The following is a 24444-nucleotide window of genomic DNA, read 5'->3' as shown; positions in this document are numbered from 1 at the left end:
GGCAGCCTTTGAAGTCTGATGCGAGGCACAGACAAATGGTGGTGTGTGACGTGGCTGGTTTGTGCACACGCATAGATCACTCGAACTCTGTCTAATCCGCCGTTTTGGTAGACTGTTCTTTTGCGGTGAAGCTGGGGGTCTGGTTGCTGTTGGGGTGGTGAGTAGGACTGTCTACCCACAAACCAAAGCACTCATAATCCTAACAGTGAGTTCAAAGAATCCTCCCAGGTAGGGTGGGTATGTCTGCGGTAAGGGCTGGCATAACTCTACTATGTTGAAGGAGCTATTGGGGGTTTATGATACAGCAGTGTGCTGTGCGGCACTAAAGATGTGTATACTACGATGAGTTTTCTACAGAGGATGAACAGGTGCAGCAGCTGTCTAGATATGCCAGCTGTGTAACCAGGATACTCTGCATGCTCATGTAGAATGACTTGGTGTTCGACCTGATACTCTTGAGGTAGTGTTTCCCTACACATTTTGCTTTTTCCTCCTGGTTTTTGCATGATTCTCTTTTCGTGGCTTTAGGGCTTGGTGCGCTTTCCTACTGTAAATGCAGTGTAAGGCTACACACGCCTTTCCTACACGTTAGGAAGTGGTTCTTACCTGAATGTCTCAAACCTGCAATTACAGACTGGTGTGCTCGAGCTTGCACCAATGATGTTTTTAAACATGTATCAAGCCTGACATTACGGGCCTATGTGTTCACATTTGCACTTATGCTCAGGTTTCTAAACCTCTGGCCACTCCTAAGGTGACCTTTCACTACAACTAGATCACCCCTAGGGTATGTCTTGAGGGGTGAAGCAAGTGGCAGGTGAAAGGCAGGGCAGATACACGTGCTTCCTGCCAGGTAATGAAGAATGCACATGTGTTTTCACGATCTATGTGGTTTGCTCTTCCCATAGGTTAACATGGGGGAATGGTTGAAATTACTTCAAGATGCAATACTGGCTTACAGTGGAGCAGTCTCATAATATGCCCTGTCATTGGATTCACAATCTTGTGGTGACTTGGGACCGGACTCCTCGAACTGTGTGGTGCACACTGCCAGAGGAATCTGTTGTGCACAAAGGAGGTTTACTGCCATTGGAAGGGACCATGCACCTTTCCTAATTAGTGGCTGGCCTTGGCTGACTACCTGCTGCTGTGTGGCACCTCTGAAGTGTTGTTCTCCAAGGGCTTGTTAGCTTGCCCCCTGTTCTCTTGTGGAGGTCTTAGGGACACCTAGGACCTCCCGCGAGGGACCCACACCATCTACATATGACACCTGGAGAGCAGTGCCCTCTTAAGTGCCCACATCCTCAGCTGGTAGTATGGCGTGAGCATGGACCGAAGTATTTTACCTGGAGAACGGATTGGCATGAGTGGAGCCTGCATCTAAGGAGTGTGGCCCCTGCATCGTGGGAGCCTCAACACGCAAAAACGTCTTGTTGGTGTTTAGCGGATTTAACCGGTTGTGGGACCCAGAATGGCCTGCTTTGTCGATCGTGCTGCATCTCTCTCATGCAACATGCCAACTGCATGCTCATTGCGTGCAGTGTCCGATTCGCATGTTATGACCCCCGGAGAAAGTGCATAATTCTACCTCATGCGTCACCGCTAAACTTGCACCAGTGTGTGTGTGACTGAAATTGTCTGGTGCGATCTTTATCAATGCACACCAGACGTTGTGCCTCATTTCCACTGAGGTACGGAATTTGCAACTTTTCGTTGTATGTGACCAGTAGTGTCTGGTGCGACTTGTATCAATGCGCACCAAACGTTGTGCCTAATTTCCAGGGAGGTACAGAATTTGTAACTCTTCATTGTGTGTGACCGGTATTTTCTGCTGCGACCCGTATCAACGCGCACCGGACGTTGTGCCTCATTTCCATGGAGTTACGGAATTTGCAACTCTTCCTTCTGTGTGACCGGAACTGTCTAGTGTGACTCACATCAATGTGCACCAGACGTTGTGCCTCATTTCCAGGGAGGTGAGTAGAAGCGAATTCATGTTCCATTGTGCCTCGATTGCCTGTGTGCTACTTTAATGGATGTCTGTCTGTCCTCCTTCTTCCAAGAGTCTTCCCTGCTTCAACCCAATTCATCGGTTGTTCCTTTAGTGCCCTCAGTGGGGCGGATCAACTGCCCTCTCCTCACCCAGTCCGACCACTTCGTGTTGCCAGATAGCATTGCCCGGATCTGGGCTAGATGGTGAGAGTAATTGACTGGGCTGAGTAAAGCTACAGTGAGAAATCGTAAACGAGTCAAGAGACTGCATGATCCTCACCTGTGCTTCACTGAACTGGACTGGAGCCAGGCCAGTTCATTGAACGACTATCGCCCTCAGCCTGCTTCGGCTTCGGTGAACTTCCAGCGTCGTGGCCAAACCCACATTTGTCAACTGACACCTAATTAGCCCAGCTACCTTAACCCCACCTTCTTCCCTGGGACCCTAAGAGTGACCCCGGCCATAATCGGCCTAGTATAATGGGGAGGGTTTTTTATCTCCAACCCGTGGGCGTAGGGCAGTTGTGGTTAGCTGAAAGCTGGAGAAGGGTTTTGGCCACAGGGTCTACATTTGTATTATCAACTTACCTGCCAAATATCAGTTGAATAGCATTACAGTGCTCTGTGCAAGTGTGTGCGAGTGCGCTCTATACGGACCTGCATGATAGCCATTGCACCACTTAGCGGTGCTAAGTGAGTATATGAGAGTGACTGTATGAGGACCGCCTGTCATTAATTACACTGCACAGCGGTGTTGCTTTACACATTGATTCCTTGCCAAAAGAATACTATGTTTGACATTGGATTTTACCCGTGTGTCCTTGGCCCAGGGTGCTTTTTAAAAGTATTATCATTATCTGTGTATATACATTGCTAATATCGTTGTGATCTGGGTGCACCCTATAACTGTGTTGTATTGAATTATAATAATTGCCAGGGTGGATCTAGTTCTGACAATTTTTCACACCGCATAAGGGTTTGCTGCGGGGTAAAGTAGAATCTTTCCAAAGTGTGCATAGTACTGATGTCATTTTAACACGGTTGGGCCTACTACTGCTAGTAATATTTCCAAATGGGATTTGTGCCCAGATATACCTGATGGTCATGGTGTGTTAAATAATGTTTGTGTTAAATACAAACTTTATTTACATACAAAATGTGTGAAGTCCCTTTTGTGATGCTCAGTGTATTTATTGTGTGAGAGTGCTATGCCAGTGCTTTACACATTGCCTCTGTGATCAGCCTGACTGCTCAGTGCCAAGCTACCCAAGGGTGAATGCAAGTTATACAGTGAGTGTAATCACCTACGCCTGACGGGAGTGATAGGTTCTGCCTGGCTAGGGCACCACCTCAGCCAACCAGAAAGTGCCTGTTCCAGCATTTGGCATGGTTGAGAAGAGTCCAAGTTTCTACTTTTGGAATTGCCACTTGGTCAAAAAGCATACTGTTCTGGACAAATCACTTTACCTCCTTGAGGCAAACATTTCAATCAAGTGTCATCTATATGTTCAGAAAACTTCCTTACTGTACTCTCATGTGTAAACATATGTATACTGTATTTCTTTAGTGCCAGTATAGCCCAAAAGCATTGGAGCACTGTACAGGGTCCTAATTTCATATTCTCAGCCACCTCTTAACCATTCCAGTGATGTGTTCGCTTCTGTGAGTTACGCTTCCGTTACGTGAAACACGGTTAATTACTGGATGTGTCTAAAGAAATTGAGAATGAACCTGGCCCAAACTGGGCTGAAATTGGGATACTCTCTTTCAGTGGTGTTCTGTGATTTGTCTGAAGGTTTACATCCACTCCCTGTTATGAAAGTGAATAATCTAGGAGTTATAAGACACTCAGATATGACTATTATGTTGCCTATTACGCCTACGGTTAAAGCAAGATTTTGGTATATCACGATTCTTTGATATTTTCAATTTCATTGCTTCCTTCTCATATCGACTACTGTCAGAGCTGTCAAGAATCACTGTATGAACAACATGCACTCTGGCTTTAACAGTCCTTGCTGGAACACCTGCAACATCTGTCTAATGCAACTGTGGTTTCTTACAGAAGGAAAAATTAGAATCACATTTCATTGGTACTGCTTATGTTGCGTTGGTTTCCAGTGGCACAGTGTAAATAATTCAAGGCGTTGTCAGCAAGCATTCTACTTTTTAAATCCACCATTGCTCATCAAAAAAATGGAACAGTTAATGAAACAATATATTTCAAGAGGCGGTGCCCTTTAATAAAAGAATCTGAACTGAAAGCCAACATGTGAAATGACCTGCCACATGTGCTGAAAGCAATATAACATTTACTGCAATTTAGACATGCCCTAAAGAACCCTGGGCATTTTTGCCTCCTTCCTTCAGTACAGGGATTGAATGTTTTGTTGGTCGCAAATGCTGTGCTATATAAAAGTGTCTACTGGACTCCACACACCATACTGGTCCAGGTATAGCAGTATCTCATGTTTGAAATGCTCTAGCTACAATAAATGTATAGTCTTTACTTAGTGAATTTCTAGAGAGAGCTACATATCTCCATGTAGTAACTTCAGTGTGCTCAACAGTGAGGTAAGGATGCACAAGTGTGATGCAGTGGGTGGGTTAAAGTCCAAACAGACAGCTTATAACCTGCTTCAAAGATTGATGAGCTGGGTCCCCTGTTCAGTGTGGAGATCAATTAAAGAAAAATCAGAATATTTCAGTTTCAAAAAGATTTCCTGATCGCGTGTAGTTGAGTTCAGATCACATGTTGGACTGAGGCATTCCAGATTCAGGGTCTTTGTATGCCTGGCCATATTTCATCCACTTGAATGATCATTTGTTGATGTAGTGGTCAAACATTAAGCAATGGTTTCTGGTTGGGGCACAGTATGGTTCTAGTTTCCGCAGGAATGCTGAGCCTTGCCCATCTATGCTTTATGGATTGAGTCCTTAAACTTGAATTTGATTCTGCCATAGACGCGGAGCCAGTGTAATGCTTTGAAAGGATGAGATGATGTGGTCTGGCTTGTAAATGTTAAGGCAAAATCTGGATGCCTGGATCTGAGTCTTTGGAAACCAGCTTGCCAGCTGAGAGACAGAAGGAAGCTGGCAGTATTGCAGGATGAGTTAACGTCTAAGGAGAGCTAGAAGCAGTGGAACATGGAGGCGAGTGATCTACGAGACACAGGAGCGGTGGGCTAAAGTCTCTCCAATAGTGTGCTTCGGAGCCAGAATCACAGATCCGCTGCTGACATTGTTACTTTGGGAAGGAGTGCAACTGCGGCCTACCTCACCTTTGTGTTAAGAACTGCGACTGCAGCCAACACTGTGCCTAGAGGTGTGGGTGTGGCCGACCACACGACTGTGACTGAGAAGTGTGCCCATGGCGGTCCCACTGCAGTGACCAAGAAGTGAGACCACAACTGTCCATTGCGGTGCTATTACCTCACCTTCAGGTGGTGTAACCTACCTGTTACATTTCATCCTATGACCCAGAAATGGGCCAAAGCCGAGAGGGACCTGCCCCGTTCTGTGGGGCCTCTTCGGCTCCTGGTACCTGTGTTCATAACGTAGATCCTTGGACAGTAGCCCTTGCACTCATCTCTTGCTGCGGCCTGCCTCGACTGACAGAGGCCACTCCTGCAAACAGTGCACCTCCTCCCAGAAACACTAGCGAGTACAGATGTATTACCAGTTTCTCACTGGCCATAGTTTGAACAAGGAGACTTGCAGTTAGTGCAATTCCAAAGGGACTCTACTGAACTGAGCGCTGTGTATGCTGAACCGGGCTATCATGCAACCCTAGGAGGACCCTTCCAGAGGAGGCTCACCAGTATAAAGGGAGAGGATGAGCAGTATCCCAAGGTGCACTAGCACTAGAGCCAGTTCCTTTAGGTGTGCGTTTTAGTGTTTACTATACAGCATTCAGTTTTAAGTATGTGTGATAAAGTACTTTATTTCCTAAAGTAAAGCACTGGGTTAGACAATCAGCTGCTGGGTGATTGTTGAGTTCTGAGTTTGCGCACCCCCACACTATCTCCCTGGGAAGCCTGTGACTGCTTTTACTATTACTGAGAGTCACGTGCAGAAGGGGTTGTACTTGGCCTTATTTGTAGAGCCTATAGAAGGACAAACCAGGCCATTTGAAGCAGTTGACCCCAGGTCCCACGGATAAGGCCTAGTAGCCCCTGCTTCCCCCTTGGCCCCATGAATGTGGTCTGACATCCCCTATTCAAGAAGTGGTCCTTCTTAGTCTAATGTTAGGACTGTGTGCTCCATACATTCACTTGCCCTCCTTTTGTTTTTTCTGCTAATGGAAAGGAAAAGGGAGCTGCCAAGATATCCCGAGCCATTGAGAGGGGTAGCAGAGCAATATACATGTGGCAAAGCCCTGTCTAGCATTTTTAGTAGATAGGGCTTTGTGTCAACAACTATAGGTGGTTGCATGGTAATGCTTATATTCCACCCATGGGGAACCCCTTGATGCAAAGTAATGAAAAGCACTATGCGCTTTACTTTACAAGGCTACTTTGTAAGTACTTTGGGCCATATGTATCAAGCCTTTTTTGATTCGCAAAGGCCGAAATTCGGCGAATTTCGGCCTTTCCGAATGGCAAAAGGCTGTTTTGCATTTATTGATATGTATCAAAAAATCGCATCTTAAGGAATCACAAATATTTGCGATTCCTTATTTTGCTATAGCATTTAAGGAATCGCAATTTAGCGATTCCTTAAATGCTATGTATGAAGCATTTTACTGTAGCGAATTTAGCTTAAGAAATCGCAATTTACCACCAACTCTCAGTTGGTGGTAAATTGCGATTTCTTTTCAAAATACACTAATTGGCATTTTTTAATGTGGCATGTGACGCACATACATGCCCATAGGGCATGTATGTGCGCCATATGCACAAACATGCTGATTTCAGGGGTGCAGCAGGGTGTCCTTGAGACACCCCTGCACCCTTGAAATCAATCTCATTTTGCGATTAGCAAATTGCGAATCGCAAAATGAAATGCATTTCACAATCATTCCTATGGGCCTCCTGGCCCATAGGACTGAATGGGAAATTATTCCTTATTTGCAAATTCGCAAGTTGCGAATTCGCAAATAAGGAAGATTAAGGAATCGCAAAAAAATGCATTTTTTTTCATACATACCGTTTTGCGATTTCTAAATAGCGATTCCTTAAAAATCGCTATTTAGAATTCGCAAAACGGAACTATGATACATATGGCCCCATATCAACACTTTGAGTCAGTTAGTGTAATTTTTTGTGGCTTAGCCAAAGTGCAAAGTGTTGATAAATCTTCGTCACCTGATTTTCATTTTCTTTGTGGAAGTTACAATCACCTCAAATCCTGGACTTACCTAGTAGATTTGATGCAATGAATGGAAGGTGCACTACTGTTTTAACATAGCAGCATGGTTCAGCATCCAACACAATAAAAAAACACCATAGCACTTGTGCAGGACCAGATGTCTCACAAAGAAGAATTGTGTCTAGGGCATGTAAACAAGAAGAATCAGAACAGGAAACGTGTTGCAGGGAGCATTGGGTCCTAGTGCAAGCAAGGGCCATGGGCTACCCAAAATGCTATTTAAGTAATAAAATACAAAAGTAATCCCAACTCAGTGGGTTCCTTGGGCTTATGGACCCTGTTGCCACTTAACCTGCTGCACCATTGATAGCTCTGGGCCTAATGTGTAGGGCAGCAAAACACTGACCAAGGCATCCTGGGCAAACCACATGGATTGCAATTTGAGCTGAGCTCGTAATAGGCTTAGTGTTAAATGAGCACAAGTACCATTAGTGCCCATTGTAACACTAGTGCTCAGCTCTAAATGTTCACATAAATCTTGTACAGTCTAGTTCACTGGCTGGGAGTCGGACTGCAAAGCTAAGTTGGATACATAGGGGAAAGCTTACTAAATTTTAATACAACGCAGAGCTGAAATCAAAGTTGCTGCACTGTGTTGCTTCAAAGGGAGAGAAAAAGAGGATCATATCTGCAAAGATATGGTGCTGTTTTTCTCTTCCCCCAGCACTGGCACACTTTAGGCTGCTGTGCGCCAACACCAACACCCTTGCACAACAGTGCAATGATGTGTGCTATCTGTCAGGCACAGGTTTTTGTAGTGGATGTGGATCATTGCAGTACAAAATACTGCATTAATACTTCTCCCACTTAGTAAGTCTGATGTACAGTGCAGCACACATTCAAAGTTTGAAAAATTGCTACACCGTTGACCCTGCCTCGAGGGGCAGACTTTTTTGGAGCAAATCTCTATCTACAAATGTTAGTTGATACGAATTTAGGGAGGGAAAGCATGGATGGGGGCATGGGAATGTTCATGTGGCACCCATGGAATTCCACCTTGACACGATATAGCACAAAGCAGCGCGTAGGCAACTTGTTTTGTATTGCAAAGTAAACTTAAAACATTTTATGCTGGGTTTGCACCTCTATTGTGGCGCAAACCCTGATCGTAGTGTTTGTAAATTTCCCCATTGATGTCTCAGCAAAGTTTCTCTTATGCAGCAGCACTTTGACAAATTATTTTCAACAGTGTTTTTCTGTTGAAGGATGTAGAGATGTTCTGGTTCGTTGTTCCTCGTGCATATGGTGTTTGACATTGTGACGTAGTTGAGAAGGGTGTAATTGAGCCAATCTGTACTGTTTGATTATTTGACTCATATCAAAGCACTTAAATGGGTGTGTAGCCTGCCAGCCTTGGCATACCTCACCACGGAAGAGCGGCGAGAGTTAATCGTGCGCATTTCTCGCTCTTTCCTGCGCAGGTGAGACGAGGCGCTCATGGGGACACGCCTTGAGAGCAGGCACATTCCCGCCAAGCGCCGGAGTGGAAGAGCTGCCCTGGGAGTGAGAGGCGCGCGCTGAACGCTTCAACGCCACCTGTCCGTGGGAAAGGTAGGAAACGAACTCTTATTTAACGGCATTAAAAAACGCAACCAGAATCGTATGTGACTTCACGCCACTGGCGTGGGAGAAGAGGCTTGGAAAACATCACTAAGTTTAACAGTCTGTTGTCTGTGCGTCTTGAAAGTTACTTGTTAAAGGACAGGTCTTTTATTGTGGGTGAAAGCAACACAATTCGCTGGCTTTGGAACAACGAGAGAGCGCACGGAGATACCTGGGTTTAAAGCACGTTTCCCGTATTGAGGCCGAGAGCTTTAAAAAGGCCTTGGTACTAACATGTCTACCGGGCAGGGTCTAACGTATCAGTGGGCAGGGATGACTATTGTGCTCAACATTTCTTGCTTCAGATGTGACTGTCGTTGTTGACCCACGCAGAATGTTAAAAGGATGTGAATCTGCCGGAGCGACTGCAGCCCAGCAACATTTGTACACAATCCTTCTTTAAAGTATGAGCTGCATATAAGAAATGCATTTGTATTTTTGCCTAAATTATTGGTATATATATACGAACTTATATTGAACTAGGCAATACAAACAAGGGCACCACTGAAATAGGACGAAGAGACGTCAGCCTGTTATTGTTCTTGCTCTTTACATATGTGTATTTGAGAACGTATTCATGTAAGAATGTATCTATTTGTATCATCTAATGAAAGCGGAATTTAGACTGCAGGACCAAACATTATGGGAAAACAAAATATGGGAGAAAAAACTACAAGTAACCTAAATCTTAGCATCGCCAATAAGTCTAGCTTTAATTTGTTAACCCACACAAAGACAGATTTGCGTATGTTGACACATATAAGAACTACTGTTGGCTTTACCAATGCTTGTTTAAAACTAAAGTTATGTAGACCAATGAGCATGATCATGTGCTAGGAATCCAAAAAGTGTGTGAAGAAAACAAGAGGGATTGAAGGACATGTTTATGGCCCAAATCCTTTTTATTTTAACTTTGGAAACTACACTTGCAAATATTGTTATATCTTTACTTACACATATAACATTCTGAAATATTGAATTTTCTTCAGCTTCTATACCATATTTACATTTTTTTGTAAACGAACCCTCATTTAATAAATATTATCTTATTCCTTTAAAAAGCAGTACAGTTCTATTGATACCATCTACCTAAATTGCCACTCGCCAGGCCGCCGGCTCCAAACCACTTCCTATTCTTCACTACACTTCCTGCAGCCCAGTGCCCGATTAGCCAGATCTAGCCTCCTGTCCGCATGCACCAAAAACAAACAAATGTGCTCCCTCAAAGGAGGCAGGCACCATGCACAAGCGGTGCAGCCTCAGTGTTAATACCTTGCTTCCACCCTACAGAGCTGTAAAATCACTGTTGGTGGTGTTTGCTACCTATGTCAGTATCCCAATGCAAGCTACATCACCGACATTGAAGAAAAGTAAAAAAACAGCCACCCTGGACTTCATTAGGCAGTGGCCGTACCAAAAGCATCATACCTATAAAAAAAATGACCCATAGTATGGAATGGGCTTTCATGAACTGTCCCAAAGAATATGAGCTCTGTTTTTCTGCATTTTGCTGGGTGTTGGCCACACCCCTCCCTCATTGTTGACAGTCAATTATTCAGAATGTGTAACGGTTCCTTGCTCAACAGAATTTGAAGTGTGTTTCATCTATCCATGACATTATCTTCAGATTACATAGGGCCAAAGACATCACTGGGAGACTTCCACATGTTGACTCTGTGGGTCATTCTTTGAAATGGCCTTGTCATGTTGTGTTGTTGTTGCTTGATCTTTCAATTGCACCATGAAACTTTGGTCTTCAGTGATTTCTTGATAAGTTGTATAAAAGGGGGGCAGGAGCGCATTCCATAGCTTCATCACCACTATGGATAAGGCACTATTTAAAAAAAAAATAGTTTTACAGTTCTAACCAGGGCCATCCTGGCGAATTAAAGAGATCTTTGGGGGACATACTATTTAAAGAGTTTCCTGCCACGCATATGACGTGGTCCAGTAAAGTTGGGTAAAAAGGCTAGCACTGTTTTCCCAGAGTGCTCCTCACCTTGAGAGATTATGCTGACGAGATTGTCTCCTATGCAGGGAAGTGACATCAGACCCCAGAAGCCCCTACTGTGCAGGAGGTGAAAAGTTTATGAATGTGAGTTACGGAGTCTCAGTGCCCCCCACAACAGTATGCAGAGGGGTCCCATCATCTTATGTTAGGCTCATGCTCCTACTGGGTTGAAGGCACGGTGGTGTCTGAGCCCGATTGGTAGGGATCCATCAGAGGCCACAATTTAATTTGTTTTTATCAGTTGTTTTAGCATAATGTGCTCTTAAGCTTTGCAACATGGCGGTAGGTGGTAATAGATCTGTAGTGCTTGGGACCAGAAAGGGTAATGTGTGTCTTTTCTATACGTATATCTTTACTATCTGATTGAGTTGTTCTCCCACACTCTGGCTCCCAACTGCCAACCATATAATTCACTTGTATCTCGCATCCACCAGCCTTCATCCCTGAAATCACCACATTCCATCTTCCTCATTAACACACACACTTGACACTCCCTGAGGGAGGCTCAGTCGTTGTCTGTCACATGGAAGTTTTCTCAGTTGAATCAGCTGCATAGCATGCAGACAGTACTATTTTATTAGCTTTTTAGTCCAAAATGTTTTTGTGTTGTCCTCACACAGAAAGGAACACCTAACATTTACAGTGCTGCTTCCATCACCACCTTTTATTTAGATATGTGTCTTCGTAAACTCAGAGTGAAGCGAAAGTTGAACATGATGCTATTGTCCGAGCTGTTGTTTGGTGTGCTCACCGTAATTGTTCTGATTGTGAGAACCCCTTGGTGCAGTCCTATATTGCATAGGGTTGCATATGCCCTTGAAGTCTAAATCAACACATTAGTATAGTCTGTTACCACCATTTAATATTTTACGTTGGATTTTGCCTTTTCTTGCCTCCTCCCTCGTAGTCACAGAACTCAACGTTTTCATTGCATCCCATTGGACGGTGGAAAAATACCTCTCTTAGGCTTTCCAGTCAGGCAATGTCTCGCATGCAAAGTGTCAAAATCAAGGAAGCCAGAGTCTTAGGAAAGAAACATTATCCTTTCAAATGCATCTATCTAGGATAGCGCACTTTACTGTGGCATTCAGTATAGAAATACATCTGTTTTAAAGCCCTCTGCTTTGTCCATAGAGTTCTCTATAATTCTGGCCTATTCGGTATGTCTTTTGGAAACCATCTAAAAGTACCAGTCTAGGCGAAGGCTGTCATCTGAAGCTGGGCTAGATGGAGGTCAGACTTTCAATGTCCACTGCTCCTGGGAATCCAATGACTTTTCGAAAAGCTTACTAACTTGTTCTTTTGCTCTGTTCTATTTGACTCCGGCAGGACGATAAAGCACTTTGCAAAAGCAACATAACATAACACTGCACAAGCGTTCAGCAGGCCAGGGAGTGTTTAGGGGCTTGATCTAGAGTTTGGAGTGCGGTTTAAAGTCTTTCGGAGCGACAGAGCAGGGTACTCCTTCACCCTTATTCTCGTTCTCGCAATTAGAGATGTCTATTGGCCCCACAGATATCTCAGGAACCATGGTTCCTGTCAATGTTTGGAAAGTTTGACTTATGGCTCAGTAAGACATTATGGACAGCCATCAAACTTTTCCAAAGCTTTACATACAAAAAACCAAAGAAGCTGTGTTTTTCTTTTGTTTTTGAATGGAAATCTAATGCCCCCCTCAACATGGAAGGTTTCTCTTACGCTGTTGTGGTCATTTTATTATTTTTATTGTCCGTCACTGCCAGGTTTTACCTGGCAGGAATAGACTGCAAAAAAAGCCTTCTAACTACCCACTCTAAATTGGGAGGACCGTCAGATTGGGCCTTCGGCAGAGTATGTCAACAACACAGCTGGAGTGGGCTCCGTCAACATACTGTTGGTCCGCTCAGCCCTATATGGGGCTGGCGTACCGAGAGTTTGGCCGAGTGGGAACTCCATCCGCATTGCAACAGTCTCTAAATTCTAAATCAGCCTCTTAGGCGTAAGATCCAACTTAGACACTGCTGTGTACTCTCTAGCCACAATAAACAAGCACACCATGGGCAATGCAATCATTTTTGTGGAAAAGAGACTGACTTTAAAATTTACTTTTTTTTAGCAAGGCCACGAGGCCAGCTGATCTAGGCATTTGGTCATGATTTCGATGCTGCAAACCCTACACGGTCTTCTATTTTCCTTAATTTCACATCATAAAAGATATCATGTGTCTCTCCTGCTCCCTCATGAATTTCTGACACTTTAGGTTTGAATTAGAAATCGGGCTTTGTGGTATAAATCCTTTTTCCACCCAGAATGCTTGTACCTTCAATGGTTTTAGTTAAGCTACTATTTCAATGAAAATACAGGCTTCATTGTACATTCCATCAGTGTGGATTTATGTATTTTAACTGTTTTCTGTGAGAATCCAACATACATCCTGCACTGTCAATGCTGGCTTTGCTTCTGAACACAATTTTTTGAAAAAAGTATGGGTTACTGATTAACAATTCCATACATTACTGAAAGTTTACTCTAGAGCGTTTGGGGAAACAAGTGTGTAATTTTGCAGTTTGCATAATTAGAATCTATAGTCTCATGAGGGACTGCAACCTCGCCCGCTAGAGCTTGAAAAAGAGTATTTTAAGCATATTTTGTCTAATTATCTGCAAGCAGGACTGCTCATTTTTCTCATAGGATTAGCCCTCCTTTGCTTCAAATTTGGGCAGTTTATAGAATGTAACTCTACAACACAAGATGTACTCTGTATTTTACAATGTTTATGTGGCAGTAATTCACAACATTTGAATACATGCCCATTTTGCAAACCCAATAAGAGATCGGTAGTCCAAGGAGAGTCAAACACACAGAATGATTTGAGCTTTGAGTGATCATTCATCGCTGCTACTGAAAGACACACTCTTTCGGTACATATTGGATTGCCTTAGAATGGTCAGTCTCTACTGTGCTAAAGTTATCGAGGCAGCTCATGGATGTACAAATGTGTTGTATGAATGAAATAGGCTTTCTGCACAAGTTCTTCAAAGTCACTTAACCTGCAAAGAAAGCAATTTAGTGATGGGTCACAATCCAGTGATTGGGCCAAAACCCTAAACGCCCTTCACAGTACCTTGTTTATTGTTAGCAGAAAGTGCTTTTCTTTTCTGCTTTATGTACTCGAGAGAATCCATACATTGAGTACCTGCAGCCGCTCCACTGCCCTCTAATCACTCTGTGAGCTTTTGGTCTTGTACATTTAGGTTGCAAAGACACGTATTCCTACCAGTTCATTGCAAAGGCTCAAATTCTCCAGCCAGTTCTATCTTTTCTGCTTCGGCTTAAGAAGTATTGATGCAAAATTTGGGAATTGGTGAGGGTTAGGAGACCACCTGAGAGCCACTAAGCCTTGTTGTATCTAAAAGAACAATGGCAGACTTGTCAAAATAGGCCTATCACGGAAACAACAGAAGGGAGATGTTCAGTACGTCAGAACCACGACTTGTCCATATTTCGCTTAAGGGTATTGAATTGATACCACAAGGAGACATGAACATTTATCCAAACTAACACTTTAAACAGAAGAAGTCAACGTAGAAAATGGGTGTAAAGTTGTGAAATGTTAGTATATGATAACATCACTTGATAATTTATGTAGTTCAATGATAAACACCTCTATTTATGTAGCTCTCATCAAACTAACATTTTAATATAGCAGAGTGTGTATGTTGCCCAAGAATGATAAATACAGAGCAATAAAAATGCTAATTAGTTTAATTAGGATTAATGTGGTTGAATGTGTCCTCTCCACATTTTTTTAAAGTCTGATCAGATCCAATATTTGAATATTAGATTGCCAGTATTTGATTGTAAATTGCAATGTAGGTTAGTTGGATGTTTTCATTACCTACTGTATTCCGGTGATAGTTACTTACATCCATATGCTGGTCTAGGTGTTTTGTATATCCTCGTATATATGTTTATGGTATATTGACTGATAATGGTTGAATTAAGACATTATTTTCCTTCTCAAATCACAGAAGTACATTTGTCAGGTAATAGCATAGTTTAGTGTGTTTGTAGTCTGCCTTTTTAAAATCTGAAACACACACCGAACATGTAGATTCTGTGGGCAAGTGTTCAACTGTGGAGCAATATTACTGTCAAGATTAAAATGCAATTGACGCCTGCTTGAAAAATGAGTGAAGTTAAATTCATCTGGTCGCCTGAACTGTAATTAAGAAAATTGAAAGAAACATTTGGAAGTTAAACATTTTGCGGGAATTATATCTATTATTGCTCGATATGTATTTTATTAAGAAAGATATTGACAGAGGAACAATGATCTTAAGACTGGCTTGAACGTGGTATGTATGATGTTGCCTACTTAGGATCAAAGTGTGCAAATGCTACGCTCATAGTACATGCAAATATTACTTTTTGTTGCAGTAAAGACTTAACAGAGCCATGGAAGGCAAGGAGTCCGAGCAGGATCTGATTATTGAGGTTTTGGGTACTGAGGTTTCAGGTAAAGCAAGTTGGTCATTTGGTGTGAGTGTTAAAGAGACAGAATCCATTGCCTTTTTTCTACTAGGAATAATTTTCATAATCCTCCACATCACATGGTCTGCCTTTCCAGGATCAAATGTCCGAATCCTAAGAAAGTGCACACTTTGCCATTTTGGAACAACCAGCTTTAGTATAGGATTGAACATCCAGATGCTCTTCCCAAAATGCACTTACACTTTAAAGTAGCCTTGTCACTCAATATTTATTTTTCAGAAGTAATTATAAAATCTAATTTTACCTGGAACAGACCGTACGGCGGTTCAGCGTAACTTCATGTGCCAAAGAAAAAGAGCTCAAGTTGGTATCAGAGGCAATTAGGAAACCTAACCACCACCTGGTGTCACCTGATCTGCTGTATAACTTTGAATGAAGGAGATGGTATTTCCTGTGATCAGCACACACGCTGAGCTTGTAAACTACAATGAGAACGTGTCATTTGTGCATGGAGTTTGCACGCATGCACCCAAACATTCAACCAATTCTGTAATGACAACATCACAGCTCCCTAGACCTGGTCCAAGAAGGACAATAGAGATTGTGAGTTAGTTGTAACATGAATAGGCCATCGGGTAGGGGCCATTGTACGGCAAGTGCTGATTTAACCTCTTCGCCGCTAATGACAAGGGTAACTCGTCATGGAGTTTCCATTGATTTCAATGGAAATTACATTGAAGCACCAGAAGGACCATAGCATCCAAGTGGTTAAGACTTCATAAAGGCCTTTAACAACATGGAACAGCGGGTTTACAAAGGATGCATTTGAATGTAAAGCAAGGAGGTGACACCTGGCATGTGTTCAGAATGTTGACACCTTGCCCAGCTTGGGCCATTTTCTGTCCTGAGTTTTCCTTTCCTTTTCACCTGTCTGGTTTTCTTTTCCCAATCTAGCTGACAGGCAGAGATTGACCTAGCAGAAACATTCTAATATGTTAGGCACGTTCTAAAATATTATGACAAGTCTGACACATACAACTAATAATAGGTTATTATAGATGTAAAGTGTAACCAATTAAAATGAATGGATTCCCATTTCAAACCTAGCGGTGAGCATTACAAAGTACCAATATATTCTTCACTGCTTTTCTGTTGAATATATACTTAAGAAGCATGCAGATGACCCATAGCTTACCTAGCTGGTACCTCTGACTAATCTGCATTTACCTAAGGAGCAAACAATGAGTAAAATATATTATTTGAAGCTATCAGGCCAAAGACTGGTGCTAGCATTTCTTCATCTCAACCTCTCTAACATTTTGAAGTCATAGTTTGAACAGCCTCATCTGTGATATTATTGTCTGCAAAGAGACTTAGGACTTGATCTAATGTTTGGTGGTAAGGGAACATTCTTTGATTACTAAAGGAGAGCCTAAATGCTGAGTAGAATCCACAAGTGAAACTTCTTCCACCATACTATTCCTTATGGTGGAAGAAATTCCGCCAGTAGCTTCTGCTCCAGAATTAGTACTGTTCATTACCTTCCCACTATAAATGAGACTTTCTATGTTATTGAGTTCTATTTGTTGTTTAGCATCATGAAGTTGTGTGTGATGAACCTTTTTTGAAAATGTGTCTTCCACTGCCAAGTACTGGGGGACGAGGAGGGACTGGAACACTAAATTGTTGCATCGTAACATAATCCACACAATGCACGAATAAGACCCCTTAAAGGTGCCAATATCATCTGTTTTTGGCCAGACTCAGTTAAGAGATTTTAGGTAATAAATGGGTATCAGGTGTAAACCAATGCAATTCATTAAATTAAGAAAACTAAATAATGAATAACGTACTGTAAGTTATACTATATAGGAAGAAAAAAAAACACTTGCCAGCCTTGAAGTAAACCAACTGGGATACTGTAAATTAAAAGACAATTGGTGTGACACACATATAGTGTATGGCACTTGTAAGTGCTTAGGTTCTAGTTTTAAATCCGATAATAATTTGATTAGCAAATTCCTATGGGAACTCACCCTTGTTGCACTGGCTTTGATGGATTCACCATACGTAATAGCTCCAAATACACTCGGTTTTTGGTGGTTATGGATTGGTAGACGGAAGGCACCTAAATGAGGCAATTTTCAGTGTCCTCTGGATGATTAAGCACTGGTGTTCAGCAGGAACCCCTGGACAGTCCAAACTACAGACTGGGCTGCCCACAACCAGCTCTTTTGCCAGATAATGTGTACAGACTCTTCCAATGAACTTGTGGCAAGAGAATGAAGGGCGTGCTGAATGGAACCCAAACAATGAGCACCCTATGATGGCACTTGTTACACTCCTCCTGCCTCTACAGCTAAAAAAAAATCTAACTTAACCTCGGGGTTGTTACAGAGGAGAGGGGGCAGTAGATGATCAAAGAAGGTTGACCCCCTGTCACATTTCTCAGACTGCACTAACTGTATGCAGATGGTCAAAACAACCAAGCTGCTTCAAACTAACAGGTCATGAGGATTTTGATTATTTCCAATCATTTTCTGTACAGTGCCAGGCGCTAATTTATGGTTGAACTTGCAAAACCGCAGTAATAATCACATCCAGGTGTCCCAAGACTTGGGAAAGGCAAGAGAGGATTCTCCTAGTCTTATCTTGTGAAACTCACCACAAGAGTGTTTTTCTGCTTTCAGAGGATAGTCTCTCTTCTTCCTAAGTTTTGCAGGCTGGCAAGGCAAGCACATGTCTAGACGTCTGCATTTGAGGTACTGTGCATGTGTCTGGATGCCCTGTTCAAGGTTTATCTAAAGTTCACAAAAAAGTGAATGGTGGAAAGCTTGAACTAATCTCCATCACTGGTAATTACGGTATATCAATTTTTTACCCACCATGCCACCTCAGACAGGAAGCAGACATACGTAAATCAGTCTTGATCCTACTCCATTAGGAAATGTGGCTACCCTAAATAGCTCATACTTGGATAGAAATGAAATTATCAAAAGTAGTCTTGAGATACCCTTCACAAGTCCTGCATTTTATAGGGAAAAGGAAATTGGAATTTGTTCATTCTCTAAGAACTTCCAAAAGCACCAATCCATGATGGTTCTTTGCGCCTTGTATTAGGTACCTGAGTGCGGCAGAGAGGCATTTCTCTTAGTTGTTTCCATTACTGACACATATGGAGTCTCCCACTCAGATTTGTGAGCTGACCTGGATGCTCGAAAACTGGAAGAGGATGTTGAAGGAGGGTTCTTCTGATTATAGTAGCCTGACAGGTACGCAGCCTCAATTTCTTCAAAATGTATTCAAGCCAAGCACCACCACATCAAAATGACATAGGTAGAAGTAGTGTCTGCTATCCACAGGAACTGGCCAGAGAGCCAGCTAAACTCAAAGAGCCCGAAATCACCAGTTTGCCTATCTAGACACAACCAACCGAGCAGATTTCATATTTCTGTGCTGCAAATAAAAAGTAAGGACATCTCAAGGAGAGAGTTGGCCTCCTCAACTACTACAAAGCACCTGAAATACAGTTAAACAGTATTGAGGGTGAGTCCGTCTTCTCTAGCAGACCTCTGAAGTGTGGAGTCCCCCAGGGTTCCTCTCTGAGCCCCGCCCTCTTCAATCTATACATGAGGCCACTGGCTGAGGTCGTCCGTCCTTTCGGGATTAAGATCATCTCGTATGCGGACGACATGCAGCTGGTGGTCTCACTGACGCAGGATGACAACCTACCGGCGTCTGGCGGGCTCAGAGAGTGCCTAGAAGAGGTAAAGACTTGGATGTCCTCCTCATCCCTCAAGCTGAACGGGGACAAAACGGAGCTGATGCTCCTAGGCCCCCCCATATCTTTGCCTACCCGATGCCCTATGGCCCCCGTGTCTGGGTCTTCCACCAACTCCCAAAGACAGTATCAAGAGCCTCGGAGTCTGGCTGGATAGATCCTTATTGTTCAATACGCAAGCCACGAAACTGTCAGCCACCTGTTTTGGCATCATGAGGATGCTAAAGAAAATCTTCCCTCTCCTTCCCATGGAAGCCAAACAGGTTGCTATACAAGGGCTTATACAATCATGCCTTGATTTTAACAATGTACTCTATCTCGGCGCCCCAGACTACACTCTGCGCAGGCTGCAGATAGTGCAGAACTGCGCAGCCCGCTTACTGTTGGAGATCCCTCGCAGACATTCGGTGAAGGCTGGATTGGCTAGCCTCCATTGGCTACCAGTCCGCCAAAGAATTCTTTTTAAAGCAATGTGCATTGCCCATCAAGCCTTCTGGGACACTGGTCCGAGTATTACTTGCAACCTAGTCACTCACTACACGCCCAACAGAAGTCTTCGCTCCAGCCAGACCTTTCTAGCAGTGACTCCTAGAATAAAAAGATCTAGGTCCGGCGGCAGGTTCTTCGCCTACAATGCCTCAAGGACGTGGAACGCCCTTCCACTCCACCTCAGAGCCAACTCGAATCTCACCTCATTTCGCAAACAGCCCAATACCTTCCTTTTTAACTCACCTTATTAACTTCACCCCCCTTCTCTGTCTCCGGTAGGTTTTGGTTATTACTAGCGCTTGGATGTCTCAGGGCAGCAATTTGCACTCTACAAATTCAAATTCAATTCAATTCAATTCAATTCAATTGAGAATACAGGCATCTACTACTGACGCTTCCACTGCTGATGAATAATTATAGAGAAAAGTTCTAACAATGAAGAGTTGATTGGTGCCTTTTAGGGTATGCCTGTTGTTCAAAGTAAATGCCAGAGCACATGATGTAATTTGTACCTGTTCATGAAGATATACAATTATTTGAAGGACAAGGCTCGCAGACCTGGATACAAATGCAATGCTTTAGAAATACCTCTTAGCAGAACAAACAATGTTGTTTTCGGAAATGTGTTCTTGTACTGAGGGCACCTAAACCAAACCGATCAGTGTTTAATTTCTCCCCCAAAAAAGAAAAATGCAGGCGCCCATAGTTTTTTTGTTTAGGAGTCCAATGCCAGTGCTATCGCATGCCAAACTAGCAGAATAACAAGTCAGCCTACACTTCCAGTCTCTTTAACTCACTCTTGCTGGTTCTTTCTCGTCCCAGGTTATTTCCTTAGTCACTTTTTCTCTATCTTTCTTTTCCTTCTTCTTTCTTCCTTCCCTGCCTTTTGTCTGTAGCTCTGAGCCAAAGTCTGATGATGAAAAGTAAGTCCCAGCCCCCAAAAGGGAGAGCTTCACCGGCAACCCCCTGCACAATTAAATACGGATGCAGGTCAGGAAAAGCAAGGCGGCCTGACAACCACCGCGCCTGCGCAGAAATCTAGAGCAGGCAGGAGTGGAATGCCAGGGTGGAGTGTCCCCGTCCGCAGGTATGCGGACAGGTGAATGGCTCAATGCCGCCTTTCTCTTCTAATGGAGCCAAGGGTGTGGAATTGTTCACAGCAGGTGCTCACACCCAGATGCCAGGGTGCTGCCAAGCTGGTATCATTCTTTCCTTGGTTGCTTATTCACCACGTGGCAAGGAGGCTATTCTTAGTGCCGAGAAGAAACACGATGAACAATAGGTTGCGTTAACAAAGTACTCATTGCAAGGCATCAAGTAAGCAAACACAACTCGTAATTAGAGGTTTAGATGATTGCAGTCTGGTATGTTCACATTCCTCCTATTGGGCATCATTGTAATCACCACCGTGCATTATTGTCACTTGTGGCTTCTGCTTAAATGAGTGGGCAGCATAATTAAAAGCGCCAAATGTTGATAATGCACGGATTCTGTCTCTTTAAACTGGGTTTGCTGTGGCTTTGCTGTGACTTCAAAACCTGTGCATGGATTTGAGTGAATGACATAAGTAAAACCCTCCCTGAGGTGCGGGGGTGTTCTGTGCTGTAATAAGAGGGGTGTAGCCCTCTTTGAAAGAACAACCCCCAACAGAATCTTTGTTTGAAATGTGTGTTCTACGTGTACCCTCCTTAAACCGATGTCAGTGCACTCTTGTGAAAGAACCCCTCAGTACCGAATGTTGTGAACACCATATATGTGACCGCTGTGAACATGAGGCGCTCAGGAACCTCATTATGTGGTAGGATTGACAAATTAAGCTGCAAGGAAAAGAACCAGGTATTCTTCAAACTAAACAATATTAAGAAACGAACGAAGCACGTGCTGTGTCATTTCTTTCTCCCTGTTTTGACATCTCAGTACTCGCTGTTACTGAATAGCATGAATCACAGGTGCATTGAAAACACAGAGCAAGAAGTTATGCCCCTTCAGCATTCCATAGCTGACATGTTATTGGTAACTAGTGATGTTGGATTTCATGGAAGTGCCACTCTAAAGTGGGTAAAACATGTACAGTGTAGTGTTACACTCAACAGAAAACAAACTTTCGTGCATTCATATCTTGTAATGATAAGCATTTGCCAAGCCAACATATCTGTCTCGAATTCTGATATACAAGCCACACCCAGGCTTTGCCAATGTTTGTGTGCAGCTGGAGGAACCTGTCAGGCACACTTAACAGCATAAGCGCTCCTGGACTGACTCATTGTGTGATTAGTGTCCTGGTGGCGGGTGAGAAAAACTGCTAGGCACGCTCAAGATGTGAGCACTGCTCCGGCAACAGAGATGTGGTGCCCAGGCAGGAGTTAAAGCAGGGCTGCTGGGCAGCAGAAGAAAAGAAGTGGCCCGGGGGCAGGAGGAAGGGGCATTAAAGTACTGAATGTCTGATAAATGGCTCATACAAAAAATCCTACGCCTAGACAAATTGTTAAACAATCCATACACTAGATGATTGTTGTACAGTGCATGAATGGAAGGTTTGGAGCAATAACACTATTTCTCCAAGTTATCACCTTTAAAGAGGTATGATCTTCTAATACAGAGCCAGATCTGATTATCTTGGTGTATGTGACAAAACAAGTGTCGACTGAAGAGAAACTATAAGAATAAAGAAAGAAAAACAAGAAACTCAAAATACTGTGTTATTATTTATGCATACAATGTGCAGATAAATGTTTAGATACACTACAGACGTGTGCTGAGGATTTGCTTTGTGTATTCAAAGGCCTTGGCCGCAATTTTGGGGGAGGTTGGTGGTTCTCCTCACCTTACAGCACCCGCCACAATTCAGGATCTATTGAAACTAATATATGTGCGATTTTCCTGAGTGGAGCCATTTCACCTAGCTCAGTACCACTGTCCCTTCAAGTACCTTTGTGAATCAGGCACATATAGTGACTGGTTTACAAAAGAAATTGTAAATCTGCACCCATAGAAGTACTCCTTGAATGGGTGCAAATATACTACTTTTTGGAATTCACAAACATTGTCAGTATTAGGGTTGGAAAGCTTTGCCAGTCTCAGGTTTCCCTGTGTACTGCTGGCAATCAAACACCCAAAAGGTGGTAAGATGAATGGCTGTAAATAGTCTAACCAGTTGCAATCACTTCGGGTAGCAATCCAGCCCATCATTTTTCCTCCCACTGCTACTCTAGGCAGGGGCGGCTCTAGGCTAAGGGCGGCCCGGGGCAGGGAGCGTAGGTAGGGGGCCCCGGAAGAGGGGGTCCGGGCGGAGCACGGAGGCCAGTGAAGAGGGGGTAGGGGGCGTCAGGGTGTTTGGAAGTGGAACAGAGCCAGAGGCCGCCAAATCCCTGCCAGGGGCCGCCATGCAAATAAGTATCCATCCTCGGAGGATTATTATATTAAGGATATATATTGGCATGGTGGCCCCTGGGGTTTGGTGGCCCTGTGCAGGTGCACAGCTTGCACATGCCGAAGGCCGCCCCTGCTATAGGCAGAGGTTCACGTAATGCAAATTAGTACTGATCCTGCTCCTTAAGGTAACAGCCCAACTCAAACCTTGGTCATCTCATCCATTCACCCTGGAGCCCAGTGCTGCTTTAGATGAGAAATTTGAAATACACACCCCCTGAATCCACTGACTAAGCTATAGCAGTGGGAGGAGGTGCTAAGCTTGGTCTCTCCACAGAGACTTGCAGCCATTCTATGCTCCTTAACTAATACCAATCGGAAATGTATCTCTCGATCGACCATGTTTATACCACCTTCAACCCAACCCCTGGGAACAGAGGTGCCAAACTCAATCTTCGTGTAAAGCACTAGGTGGGAAAAGTCCACTGCTCAGACTTGTCGATGAAAACACCTGTGCTCAACACCCTCTGACAGCTCACTAAACTGGAAGATTCGCTCTAACTAAAAAAAAGTGCCCAATGTGCTGGCCAGGTGGGAGTTGTTTCTGTTAATGTACAGTTGAGCACAATGAGAGGAAACTAAGGCTGACTCACCCTGAGATAAGGTGTGGATGGTTGGGATCCGACCGCGTCATTAAACACGTGACAAATATTTAATGCCCGCCCAAGCACCCTCTCAAGCGATCCAGCCATGCAATGAATATGTTCAGACAAATGGGCTATTCATGAGGTTAACAATTTAGTACCTAAGCGCAGCCTTAGGAGGCGCAAATTGCCACCAAGGGGGGTCACCTCTCCGTGGACTGGGCTATTTGTGCAGATATTAAGTGTGTGTGTGTGTGGGGGGGGGGGTCTATCCCTTGGGGAGTTATTGTACAAGCAGCAAATGGGTGCGGCCGGCCACTTCTATGAATGCAGGAGAAATGGGATGTCGAGTGGCTTTCAGCCTTCTCAGAATGAAAATGACATACTTTAGATGCAGAAAATTGTTTTGGATAGAATAAAAAAGAAGCAGAAACCGACTGGGAAGTCCGTGCTGTGGACACAGGGAAGAAGCCGGGTTCAGTGTCGCCTCCTCGGCGTTGCAGTTTAAGCGGGCACATCTGCCTGTAAGGAGTGTCCCCCCGAAGCTCGTGTCTGTACCAGGGTACATCTGTAAAGTGCTTTCTCACTGAATCTGATTTCTGAACCCAGGGCACATCCTGTTTCCTGGCTCTTAAACCTTGCTCCTAAGTCCAGTTGTGATAAACGAAGGAAAAACAACGGCCTTTGTTTGCTCTCTGTCAGGAATGCTGCTG

General features: G+C 43.6%; 1 protein-coding gene across 3 annotated transcripts in view; it reads left to right on the top strand.

Annotated features, from left to right (window-relative positions):
* CRACD (capping protein inhibiting regulator of actin dynamics) overlaps positions 1–24444 on the top strand; it is a 926069-nt gene that overhangs the window by 487776 nt on the left and 413849 nt on the right. The window contains exon 4 of one of the 3 annotated variants that reach the window (XM_086962617.1): positions 8784–8913. The gene's annotated coding sequence lies outside the window, so the exon portion shown is untranslated. Of the gene's footprint in view, positions 1–8783; positions 8914–24444 lie in introns of those variants that run through there. The other 2 variants (XM_086962618.1, XM_086962619.1) reach the window with 2 other exon arrangements.

Source organism: Lissotriton vulgaris, chromosome 3_1 (genome assembly GCF_964263255.1).
Source record: "Lissotriton vulgaris chromosome 3_1, aLisVul1.2, whole genome shotgun sequence".
NCBI classification, from domain to species: domain Eukaryota; kingdom Metazoa; phylum Chordata; class Amphibia; order Caudata; family Salamandridae; genus Lissotriton; species Lissotriton vulgaris.
This window is presented reverse-complemented; position numbering and strand designations above follow the sequence as displayed.